Here is a 13,251-nt window from a genome sequence, read left to right on the forward strand (position 1 = left end):
CAGGTTTCTAAAAAATAAGGTGACCAAATTTCACACGTATTTTAACTGAATTCACACAATTAATGTTATTGCATTCTTTACACTGTATCCATTGCAAAGAATTTTCAAGATTATAAGAATCCAGCAAACAAACACCACAAAGAGCAACGGGAGGAGAGCAACATCACAAATGTCATGATTGCCAAAATGTCTTTGATGTCGTTGATTGCCACAACATCTTGAGAATTCAAAAAAGACTGTGTTCGACACTTATTAAAAGAAAAATATAGAAAGAGTTTCAAATTATTAAACAGCATAAGTTTTTATAGCCGTAATGCATCTGTTTGTTTTTTTTCTTCACAAATATCCCTGAACTGCCATTTGCCTGCCTGTCTCATTGCAATCAATTCGTTTAACTTTATCTTTCAATTCAGACGATTTTTTTTTTCGTTTCATTCTATCCACGATGTCTTTCATAAAACTGCCATCTATTCAAAGATAATAAAACTGAAAGTGAGACAGGTGAGGGAAATTCATCAGAAAATTTCTTTTTTGTCTTTGACAGAAATGAAAGATACTTGACATCAGAAAGTTACAAAAGAGTGAAACACCTCTCTTGATTTACGATGCTGAATGGATTTGACTGAAGCCGTTGTTAAAACTTCAGTGAATATGAACCATCAAAAATTTTTTCAATTTTTTTGGTGAAATTTAATGATGCTTGATATAAGAGAAGAAGACAAAAGTGATCTCAATTCCTAAATTGACGTTGAATGCAGTTTTATTGAAGCTGTAGTAAAGATTTCAATGTTTGTAAATGATTGTAAATAGATAGGAGGCTATCGATGCAGTGGGAGATTTTTGTGAAAAATCAGTTTCTTCTGTTTTACGTTTGAAAAATAATAGAGGTCCGGACATAGGAAAAGCATACAAATTGAATCATTTCAGTATATTGAACTTCATTGGAATTGACCGCTGTTTCTGCAAAAATCTTAACCAGTGTATAATTTTCAATAAATTAATGAAAAATAAAGGAAAGGACTTTGTGAACTTTTTCGTTTTTCTTTTGTCTTCTTTTACCCTGAACATCAAAAAAATTGAAACCCTGTCAATGTATAATGTATCGTTAACCTTAACAGCCAAAACATCAACCAAAACAATTGACGACGTTTCAATTTAAGCGTGGGCTTCACTCACAGGGGGCGGGACGAGGTGAGGACGAGGTTAGGAAATCACACTCAATTCAGATGAAGAATCTTGTGAGAAAGCTTGAACAAGCGCCTGCTGAACGCCTAAAAAATACTAAAACTTTTTTTTTACTTAAAAGGCAGTTTTGCATAAATAAATTTTGCGTAGTCAATACGCAAACTTTGAATTTACTTGAACATTCATCTGGTGGAAGTTTATTTTTTTAATGAACTAAAGTAGTTACTACAGTAGTTCAAATAAAAACCAAGTTTAATGTGTTTTAGTCTAATAGAGTTCAAAAGAATAGACAGTGACAATTAGTTGGAATTCCAAGAGTCTCAACAGCGGTTTTCACCTGAGAATATTTTTAGAAATTATAGGTAAGTGGATAACCGATGATTTGATCCCAAAAGATGAAAAAAAGCCTCAATTAAAGCAAGTCGAGGGGGGTTCAACAATTTTTTCATAGGCTTGGGTTATCCTCAGGTTAATATTTGGACGTGTTGATCAAAGGTATTTCCATTTGTATCAAAAAAAAACCTGACTTTTATGAGCCGGTCAAAAATTTTATAGTCCAGCTTTTTTTCATGTCTCCACTAAAAAAGCAAGCTCTCTTTCGCTGCAAATAACTTACATTTTTATACTTATTCAGAACAAAACCTAAATTTCCGCTGTTTGTACAAAAAATAGCAGCTAGCGCTTTTTCCTGTGAAACCTACAAAATTCTTTGTTTGAACAGGTTGCTGAGAAATTTTAACAGAACAATGTTGCAAAATGAACACCACCTCCGGTTCTTTAATAACAATTTAATTTTAAAAAATGTCGAAAGTTTGAAATTGACTGCTACATTAATTTGACCGCCAAGTTCCGTTAATTATTTTTAGTTGATCATATGAATTACGAGGATCTAAGAAAGAAAAAAAGCTTGAGTTTTTCTACACCAAAAATTGATTATTCAGTTTAAATTTTGGTGTTCGGCTTTTTTTCCTAGGCATTCATCATATTTTTTCTTGGAAGTGCTGGGTGATCAAAAGTATTTCCGTTGGAATTGCGAAAACAACCTGAATTTTATAAGCCGATCAAAAGTTTTATAGTCTAGTTTTTTTCAAAAAAAGCAAGCTCCTTTTCCCTGCAAATACTCTTACTTTTTCATACTGAATTCTCAACAAAACCTAAAACTCGGCTGTTAGTAGAAGAAGTTAGGAGCTAGCACTTTTTTCTGTGAAACATGCAAAATTCATTTTAAAAACAGGTTGTTGAGAAATTTTAAGAGAACAATGTTGCAAAAAAGCAACACTTCAAGCTCTTCTTTAACAATACAAATTAAAAAATATGGAAAGTTGGAAACTGATTGCTATATCAATCTTAACCCCCAATTCGATTAGTTTTATTTAATTGATCATATGATTTATGAGGATCTAAGAGAGAAAAACTGCTGGACTATTCCGGCGGAAATTTTTCTTGTCAGAAGTGTCAAGCATTTTTTCTTTCTTAGATGCTCATTAATCACATGATGTTAATGATTATTCCATTGAAATGGTCAGAACTATAAGACAGCAAGTTTTGCATATAAACCACAAAATGTGTTCACATGTTGCTTATTATCATTCCACATGAAAAAAAACTCAAAGAATGAGCGGCGATAGAATTGTTAGAATTGTTAAAAGAATGTTCCAATTCCATTCTCTCCTGGTTATCCTTATACTGTCGAAAATGCTCGGAATCAGTCTTCCACAGGTACTTTTTGATGAAAGTCACTTATCTCATTTGCAGTTCAGCGAAGGTCTTATCAAATCAAAATTAAGGTCATTTAATCATGAGGGAAAGGTTGGTTTTATATAATATCCATTACGATAAATATCAGTCACCAAAAGCAGTTCTAGGTTCACAATGTTTAATTCTAAACATTTTGATCCTAAACATTCATTCATGAGAGCAATAATAAGGAGTTTAATTTGTGTTCACTAAAAACGTTTATCTGTAATTCAAACTTTACGTGAATTGCATTCCTTGAGAAACATATCCTACCTGATGTATTGATTGATCAATAGAACTTGTGAACAATCAGTTCCATCGTAACAAAACACTGCCATCTAGCAGAAATTGCCACCTTGTCAGGCTAAACATCTAATTGAGTCTTCTGTTCCTTTCTTGTAATCAAATTTAAGAAAATCAGAATAAATTGGTACATTCTGAAGTTCTGCACAAAATTTACAAATTTTTGTAAAAAATGTTCCAGTCTTTTAATAATAGATTTTATTTATTTTGGCATCTAACTTGACTGGGACTCCTGATTAGTCGTATTCAATTTCATAATTTTTTTTATTGAAAAAAAAATATGAAACAAAGGATACTTCTCATCGCGCTTAATTTTGCGCCGAAGAGGACAAGACACATTTATGGCTCTGTCGGGCTCAAATAACTTGAAACCAATATCTAAAAATGACTTTAATTTACCTACTCATTACAAGCTGTTTGAACCTAAAATCATGGTGCTCATTTGCATTCATCCGTAGGTGAAATTCAAAACCAATCTTGATTCATGGAATCCTAATTAGTCAGTGTGAACAATGCTTACCTCAAACTACATTGCCAGTTTTGAAACACATAAGCAAAAGAACTTGAAGAGAATTTACAAAAACCAAAACTTGAATGTATATACAAAAATATGTCAATAGTTTTCACGCTCTCAAAGTAAGTACATTGAAGAAGTTACAATCCACGCGCCTTTTAATTAAAATTCAACCCTAAAGCGATTGAAATTCACGCTTAGTATAATTAATAGCAGTGCCTTTGATTTTTATATATTTTCTTACCAGATTTCTAGTAATTGAGGCGACAAAATTTCACACGTACTTTAACTGAATTCACTCAGTTATTGTAATTCGTATTCCTTCCATTTTATCCATTAATAGGAATTTCCAAGATTTTAGAATCTAGCAAGCAAACACCACAAACAACACCGGGAAGTGAGCAAAATTACAATTATCATGATTGCTAAAATCTCTTTGATGTCACAACATCTTGAGAATTCTAAAATGAGCTCATTCGACACTTATTAAAACAAAAATATAGAAAGAACTTCAAATTATGAAACTTCATAATCTTCTAAAACTGTAACGTATCTATTTTTTTGTTAACAAATATCCTTTACTGCCATTTTATCTGCACGTATCATTGCAATCGATTTGTTTAAATTAATCTTTTAGTTTAGTCCATTTTTCTCCGTTTTATTTTATCCACGATGTCTTTCATAAAACTGTCATCTGTTCAAAGATAATAAAACTGAAAGTGAGACAGGTGAAGGAAAATCATCAAAAAAATTTCTTTTTTGCTTTTGACAGAATTGAAAGATACTTGACATCAGAAAATTATAATCAAGTTAAACATTTCTCTTGATTTACGCTGAATGGATTTGGAAGCCGCTGTAGAACTTTCAGTGACTGTGAATCATAATATAAATTTTTGATTTTTCTTTTGATAAAAAATAAACATGCTCGATTTAATAGATACAGACAACAGTGACTTAAATTCCTAAACTGACGTTGAATGGAGTTTTACTGAAGCTGTAGTAAAATTTTCAATGTTTGTAAATGATTTTATGTAGATAGCAGGTTATCGATGGAGTGAGAGATTTTTGTGAAAAATCAGTTTCTTCTATTTTATGTTCGATAAAAATTAAAGGTCCTGACATAGGAAAACATGCAAAATGATTCATTTCGCTAGATTGAAGCTCAACGGAATTGACCGCGTCTTCTGCAAAAATCTTAACCAGTCTAAAATTTTCTATAAATTAGTGAAAAATAAGGAGAAGGATTTCGTGAAGAATATTTTTTCGCTTATTGATTGTCTTCTTTTATCCCAAAGATCGAAAAAAATGAAACTCTGTCAATGAATAAAGTGTTTTGAGCCTTCGAAACATCAACCGAAGATATTTACGATACTCCAATTTCAGAGGAGCCTTTACTCACAAGGGGCGGGACAGATAACGCCGAATCGGCTAGTGAACGTTTTGAGAGAGTCAGAGCCGAGGTTAGGAAATCACAATCATTTGAGATGAAGAGTCTTGTGAGAAAACTTAAACATGTGCCTGTTGAACGAGACTAAAAAAAATCTTCGAAAAATGAGAACAACTGAATAACTAAAAAGACGTAATAATGCTAAATTTTTTTTAATTGGCAATTTTTACATAAATAAACTTTGCGTATTCAATACGCAAACTTTGAATTTATTTGAACATTCATCAGGTGGTAGTTGATTTCTATAATGAACTAATGTAGTTAATACAGTAGTTCAAATTAAAACCAAGTTTTATGTGTTTGAGTCTAATAGAGTCCGATAGAATAAGCAAAAGCGCTCGTCCGGTATTTGTCATTTTCAATTGAATGAGCCTACGACTCCCCGCCGGGCAGCAGAAATCGCTTAGGGTGAAACGACTCTTAATATTTCAAATTTAGTCATCAGAAGAGCAATCTGAGTAGTCAATCTGGAGCTGTTTTGTCTATTCATGTCGAAACAAAAGTTAGCAGTAGTGTTGCATATTAGAAAATGTTGTGGTTTTTGCTACTTTGCAGCCCTGTTTTCCGTTTTGTATATTTTTGTTGCTTTTCCGTACTTGGCACGCCACGAAACGGTTTAATGATCGCAGTTTGTTCACAGGCGTGCCACCGTACTGCCGCAGCAAATTTTTAATAGTATTCAGTGTCCTGAAGTTTTTCTTGAATCCTTAAATTTAATTGCATTTTCTTGTTAGCTGTTCATCAAGATTTAAGAAAGGCTGCCTCAAGTTCCTCTATTATCGTGGTTTTTTTAGCTGAACAACTTACCTGATGACATATTAAAAACAAGGTGCAATAACTGTCCTAGATATCCACATTTTTTCTCAAAAATCATATAAATTTGGAAGTGCTAAAAACATTTTTTTCCTCAAGACACTTGCAAAATTTCCCCAATGATCACATTACAGCTTAATTTGCAAAAATTTTGAAAGTAGAAACTGTAGAGTTTCGCTGGAGGTCATGGTAAAGGTCGATTTTAGGAGGAAAAGGCTAAGTGGAGTTGACCACAAAACAACGAGGCGAAAACCAGAGGTACTACATGCTGGGCGAGGTATCAATGCACGACTAAAACTTATTACTTTGAAAGGTGTTAAGAGAACTTGTTTCAAGATATTGGTGGATAGCTGGGACAGATCTAGTTCTACTAGGGAAGGAAAAGATAAATGTTCCGATTGAGTTCACAAAGATTAATCTCGCAGCTGTGTGAGTTTAAACATCTTACAGATTTGTTGAGAAATAAATGATAAACACTTTTCGCGCAAAATTTTACCTTCCAAATTCTATACTCGCTCTGAGTATGATTAAGGACAAGATTTGTCTCATTCTTTTAGCCAATTATTATAGAGAAGTTGTACCTTGCCGTTTCTAATCTCAAAAGAGCGATACAGACACACAATCTCAACAGTTTTACATGAAGAAGGCTATTCATCCGGAAAAAAAATGACGAATCATTAAACAAAATTAATTAAATCAACACATGGCTTAATTAACTACAGTTACGCCACAACCTTGCCAACTTTCGTCTCTCTACAATCGGTAAACTTACTACAATTGAACTGAGGAAACAAATTGTCACCCGTCTAATTCATTGATTACCTCTCAATCCATGTAGTGGCAATTTCCGCACGAATATTCCCCCAAATCATTCACTCCCATCGTTTTTGACAGCCCAAAATGTCCGCAGGCCCAGTTGGAGCGACATTCTGTTTTAATTTAACACAGCAGATAAAGCTGTGTACCAAAAAGTGAAACTTGAACTGCTTTTGGTTACAAAAGTTGTCACGCCTTTTGTGCATAAAGACGCATGCTTGGGTGCGGGAACCCTGTCGAATGCAACAAGGTGATATCTAGGAACGGGAGCTGTGATTTGCGTGTAAACAATACAACACATGGATACAAGCAGCGGAAATAAACAAATAATTTATCCTTCAACAGGTCATTTGTGATCAAACTGTGTTTTTGGAGATACTTCGAACAGTTTTGCCTAAAAAGTTATCTCAAGTTTCTGAACAATTTTCCTCAAATTTTTGACCAGTTTTGCCTCAAATTTTTTGAACATTTTTGCCTAAAATTTTATCTCGAATTTTACAAGGCTCTCAAAATAATTGTTATGTATGGTATTGTGTTGTTTTAATTTACAAATCGGCTGACTTTGATTCTCTTTCTGATTACATATTGATAATACAGCACGCCAATTTTGACGAGCTCATAGATAGCATACAAACGTATGAATTGTTCTCGAGAAGTACACCTTTGTTGATAATTGATCTACACTTCTATCAAAAGTGACTGTGGCCATATTGTTGACGTACACTTAAAAACCGTCCTGTGCTATTACATCTCTTTCTTGTGTAAACCTGGCGGCAATTCTGAGATGTGAAGAAGGTATCAAATATAATTATTATGAATGCAGAGATATGTTCTCCAAATTAAAGCTTGGAGCGAGAATGGTTTGTTAACTTGCGCCTGTAATAATTGCTCATTACATCCAATTACAGCGTACTTTTATTTGTGTTTATGAGTTTAATGTGACTTGAAGAATTGTCGAGAAAGATTATTCTTTTGTTCAAATGACTTGGCCTTTTTCAGAAAAAGAGCAATTATCATAGCATTAATCAGATATTTAGCGTTAATTACTTGGCATTGCAAACCAAAAACTTCATTACTTCGCTATTTTGATTGAAAGGCCTTTTTATACATTTCGCCAAATTTTCCCTCAGGTAAGTGTTAAAAAAACAGCAAAAAGCTTTAGTTTACTAATCTCCTCCAACGGGGGGGGGCTTCGAAAACGATTTGACTTACACAGATTTAAGTTGTTCTATAAGAAATTTGATAGGCAGCTAAAGTGGTTTTTTTTATCTAGGTACTATATTTGTAAAACAAATTTATTCCGCAGAAAAAATCATTTTCTCTAGCTCACTTATGACCCTTTTTACTGCATCCCATACAAAAAATTTAATTACAACTGGACCGATAATCGGAGGACAATTGGAGCCAAAAATTTGATCTAAAGGTGGTTAAAATTTTCATGAATTCTTCCCACTCTTACACGTTTGCATCTTTTTATACCGCTTTTAGGAGCCCCATGTACTCTAACTGATGTAAGAAATTGAGCTAAACTTTTCTTAACCATCCTTGCGAAGGAACAGTCTCCTCAACTGGGTTTTTTTATTTCAGTCATTTTTAGCAGATCAATCTATTTATTTATCGTAGAGAGTGTGAATTGTATCATCACTAAGCTCGTCAAAAGTAGAAAACAAAAAAAATCGTCTTGATTTTTGTGTTAATCGGGGAGTTATGCAAGTTGGATTTTTTTTGAAATTAGGTTGATTTTCACTAATTTTGTTAACTTTCAAATTATTTTTGCTCAAATTTTGCTTTATTTCGTTAAAATAAATCAAAATGTGCTCAATAACAACAATGATTTCCTTTTTCAACAATGACAAAAGGTTGTTGCATCACTGCTTTTATTTTTTGCAATATCTTGCCTGATTTTTCTGATTATGAATGCTTTTTTCTTTTTGTAAGAAAAAAACCAGGACCAAATCAGTTCTTTTAGACAACAAGTCTGATTAATCTCAAAATTACTATCGCAAAACCTGCCAAGAAACTATTCATTATATAAAAAGAAGTTTAACCCCTATTATCATTAAAATTATGGAAACATCAGAGTTCACATTTCTTTAAGATTCTAGTCAATTTGTCTTAATTTCGAGCAATTTCAGGATCATTTTGATCTATTTCTTTTTTCTTTCGAAAACTTAGAGGAAAAATACGAACTAACAAGAATGGCAATGTAAAGTGGAGATGATATCTGATTTCGCGGTTGTGTACTACATGAAGTGTTTGGAATCTATTGGGTGTTACTTCGTTTACATCTGTTCACTTTCTTTTTTACTTTTTTTTTTCATGCGCGGTGGAATTTGAGTAGAGATTGTAATCAGGGACTTACATTGAGTGAATCATAAAAATAATTGGTTCTACAACATGTGTTGTTTAACTCGCCTTGACGTGAATCAAGAATACTGTGCTTGAGAAATTTTTGGAGTTCTAGAATTTTAGTTTTTGTTTTTGCGCTTTTTTCTCAATTGTCTCAACCAGGCTGCAATGGTTTCTATGTATGCCCTCAAATTGCATAGGTTTGCTCCAGGTTTGGAACCAATTTGCTCTATTTTCACTTACCAAATGCTTTTACACTCAAAGTTATCAAGAAAATTTTTCAATGTTGGCTTAACATGTTGTCTTCATTGTCGTGTTGTCGACAACTCTCATTTTTTTTTTAAATGAGGCAATTGCAAAGAATTGAAAAATTTTCAGTTTAGAATCAGAGGATTACCTTCCCTAAAAGCACAACAAAAATTAAACTTGAGTTTTTGAGTTATTTCGGTTTTTGCGGTTTCTTAGGCGCAACATTCTCATCACTGACAGGTGCCATTTGCATTACAGGGAATGTATTTTGAATATCATCAGTCTTTTTCTTCACGTTTGTTGTCTAGACTCTTTTACTATTCTTCTAATTAACCTCAAGTTTTTTAATTTGAAAATCTTGAAATTTGGTGAATTTGTTGGTTTTTGGTGTCTCATTAAAATAGGTTTTGACCTAAAATTGGACAACTCTGAATGCTCCTTTGGAAGTTGGATCTTTTTTGGAACTAGTTTGATTTTCACTATACTTGTCAACTTTAAATATCTTTTTGCTCAAATTTTGCTGTTTTTCGCCAAAATATATCGAAATGTGCTCAATGACATTAATGATTCCTTTTTTCAACAATGATTAAAGACTGTTGAATCTTTTTTTTTACTTTTGTTGCAAAATTGTGCCTAATTTTTCTTATAATGAACGTTTTTTTATCAAAAAACAGACCCAAATCAGTTATTTCAGCCAGTGGGGCTAATTAAAATCAAAATTACTATCGTGAAACTTGTCCAGACAAATTTCCTTATAAAATAAGAAGGTAATTTAACCCCTACTTTCCTTAAACATCAGGATTGGAAACATCAGGCCTGACAATTTTTTGGCTAATTTTAGTCGAGTTAACTTACTTTGGTTCAATTTCAGCACCAGTGTGATCTAATTCAGATTTTTTTTCAACAAATTAGCGACTAATTACAAATTAATAGGAATGGCAATGTGAAGTGGAAGCGACATCTGATATCGCGGTTGTGTACTACATGAAGTGTTTGGATTAAATTGGGTATTTCATTGTTTAGATCTCTTCACATTTCGTCTTTTTCATACAGGATTGAATTTAAGCAGAGGTTCTATTCAGGGTCTTGCAGTCATTAAAACAATTAAATGGTTAGCTCTAAAAGAGACATTATTTAACTCGCCACGAAGTGAAACAAGAAAACAGTGCCCGGATAATTTTTGCGACTTTTGGAAGTTAGTTTCTGTTTTGGAGGCTTTTCTCTCAATTTTCTCAACAATGCTGCAATGGTTTTAATGTATTCCCTCATATTGCATATAAACAGGCTATTGTCCGCACCAACCACTGGGCCTCTTTTGATTTCTTTGACCTTGACAGAGTGCCTTTATTATTAATGATTTTGACGGCTTTTGAAGTTTTTGTGGTCTAATGAGTTATAAAGCCTCAAATTTGGTCAACACTTGTAAATGTTTGAAAATGTTATTTTTCGATAACTTGTTTGGTATCTTTGCAGTTACCAAACAGTTGTTGTTTTTTGTGGCTTCGACACTCAATTTTATCAAGAAAATTTATGCGTTCTGTTTAAGAATGTTGTTATTTTTGTCTTGTTGTCGACAATTCTCATTGGTTTTTATTGAGGCATTAGTAAAGAAATAAGAAATTTCAGTTGATAATTAGAGGATTACATTCCCTTAAAAGCGTAATAAAAATTATACTTGAGTTCTTTTGTGTTCTTTCGGTTTTTGTTGTTTCTTATGCGCGACGTTGGTGCCACTTGCATTGCCCGTAAATTCGTTTTTTCCCATCTGTTTCCTTGACTGTGTTACTGTTTTGCTAATTAACATCGAATTTTCGCTTTGCTCTTTGGAGAAATTTGAACTTCGCTGTAATTTTTCGGATTTATTATCTCAATGGAATAAGTTTGTACCTCAAAATGGACATCTCTGAATGCTCCTTTGAGGAGACAAAATAACTTTTCAGTTAGATGTTTATGTTTGTTTTTGAGATTGTTTGATTGTTTATTTTTTGCACATTTCTTGATTTTAAAAAATATATTGCGTTCATTTGCTTTAATCCATATAACTTGCTATCTTTTTTCTTTTTATCGTTCTGATTAATCAGGAAGCTATTTTCATTGAGTCTCTATTTTAAATCCTTTGAAGTATTTAACAATTTTTATCAATAGTTCCGTATTTTTTAAGAAATGGAAATACTAATTCTCAAAAAAAAATGTGTTCTGCGAAATGCCCATTTTTGTTGATTTGTTTGCTTTTTTTCTCAATGCTTCTCAATAAAACTGGCATATGATTTTTGATGCTAAAAGTATTGTGAAATTTTCCTTTGAGGTGATTGATATGGATACTTTTAACAAAACTTCTTCACGATAAAAGAAGGAGTTTTATTTTTTTTCTGCTCTTCAATATAGGAATATGTAGAGTCACATGAATTGTTGACAATCCCGAGCTGCCTTTGTTCTACATTTGTTTACAATCAACTGATTAATTCCTCCAAATGTTCAGGTTGTATATCAGGACCTGTCAGGTTCTTCTTTATTCTTTTTCTCAAAACATCGTCTTTCGAATTTGAAGAAACATCAAATAACTTGCATAAAACATGAGCCGCTTTTATTGAGGAAGAAGGCAACTCATTAGTTGAAATTGTGTGGTTGATATTTAGTGTATTCAATATTTGTGCTGAATTGTGGGTTAGTTTTTATGAGTAAACATGAATTACGTCACTCAGTCTCTTTGTCGGAGTTTTGTTTTAGTCTCTTTAATGACAGGTCACTGCGCTTTCATACCAAGTCTAATTGAAACTCTATAGTGATATTTTATCTTTGATCTATTTGGTTGTTTCTTCTGGCTGCTCTTGTTTGTTGTCTCACTAAAACAGGTTTAACTTTGGAAAATAACCCACCTCATTGGCCATCTGAAGTGACATTCCATTTGTGATCTCAGTTTATATATAATATCGTCTGATGTGAGATCTTTTTGTCAAAGATTTTCTAATGTTTATTTAATCTTGCCTTCTCGTGTTCTTTTTCGTGTGCTGTTTATTTCATGTTTTGTTTCTTTATAGAGTTAAAGAGTTTTTAACTGTTTTTCGAGAATAACACTAATCCATTTCCTATCTCTACTTCATTTTCAGAAAATTAATTCAACAAGGTGAATTATTAGGGTCGGAACATAATGTGGGAACGCACATTATCCAGCCTATCTGTTTGTGTTCAAGAATCTGTCCAATGTTCACATTTTTGCGGTACCCTACTTTGAACGCAATGGTTACCCTTATTGGTATATTTTGGTAGAAAAGTAGCAAGTTCTTGCGATTTAACTCTCCATAAGTTGACATCAAGTTTGTTTGTATTTTGTCGTAATTGCTTCAAAAAAGAGCATCTTTAACAATTATTAATTGGTAAATTGAACAGTAGAATCAACTTCTATGCAAGGTCGTTAAAAGTTAAGTAATCATTTTCATTATTCGGGAAGTCACAGGCCATCAATTCCTATTTGATCTCTTACGGTTACTTTTTGATTGGCTGTTGTTTTTTAACAAGAACAATGCCGAGTAGATTATGGTTTTGTATCGATAAATATACTTCTGCTCTCGCCTTTTCTCACGCTTTACTCCCATTTTAAGTCTTAGTGCTGCTATTTGGCATCAATCGACTCGGACCATAAGGCCACTTGATGACGGAGCAAATGGGCTGTGTTTCTGTTATGGCTTCGTTGATACAGGAACGCTTCTTACCAACTTGAAAACAACTTTATTATTACTATAAATCGTAAGCTAAAATATACCTTCAACTTAAAAAAATAGGATACAGTGTTTGAAATACGTTCACTTAATTTACCTCTTGTCTCTGCGATATTTTCACA

The 13,251-nt window shown here is 32.8% G+C and overlaps 1 protein-coding gene across 2 annotated transcripts in view; it reads left to right on the forward strand.

The window, feature by feature from the left end:
• The first annotated feature begins 7,258 nt into the window (after positions 1–7,258).
• The window catches only part of LOC142358743 (somatostatin receptor type 5-like), a 93,704-nt gene continuing 87,711 nt past the window's right edge, over positions 7,259–13,251 (forward strand). Inside the window, exon 1 of one of the 2 annotated variants that reach the window (XM_075410299.1) lies at positions 7,259–7,945. The gene's annotated coding sequence lies outside the window, so the exon portion shown is untranslated. The remainder of the gene's footprint in view (positions 7,946–13,251) is intronic. The other variant, XM_075410296.1, reaches the window with a different exon arrangement.

This window comes from Convolutriloba macropyga, chromosome 2, assembly GCF_964194025.1.
Source record: "Convolutriloba macropyga chromosome 2, txConMacr16.3, whole genome shotgun sequence".
NCBI classification, from domain to species: domain Eukaryota; kingdom Metazoa; phylum Xenacoelomorpha; order Acoela; family Convolutidae; genus Convolutriloba; species Convolutriloba macropyga.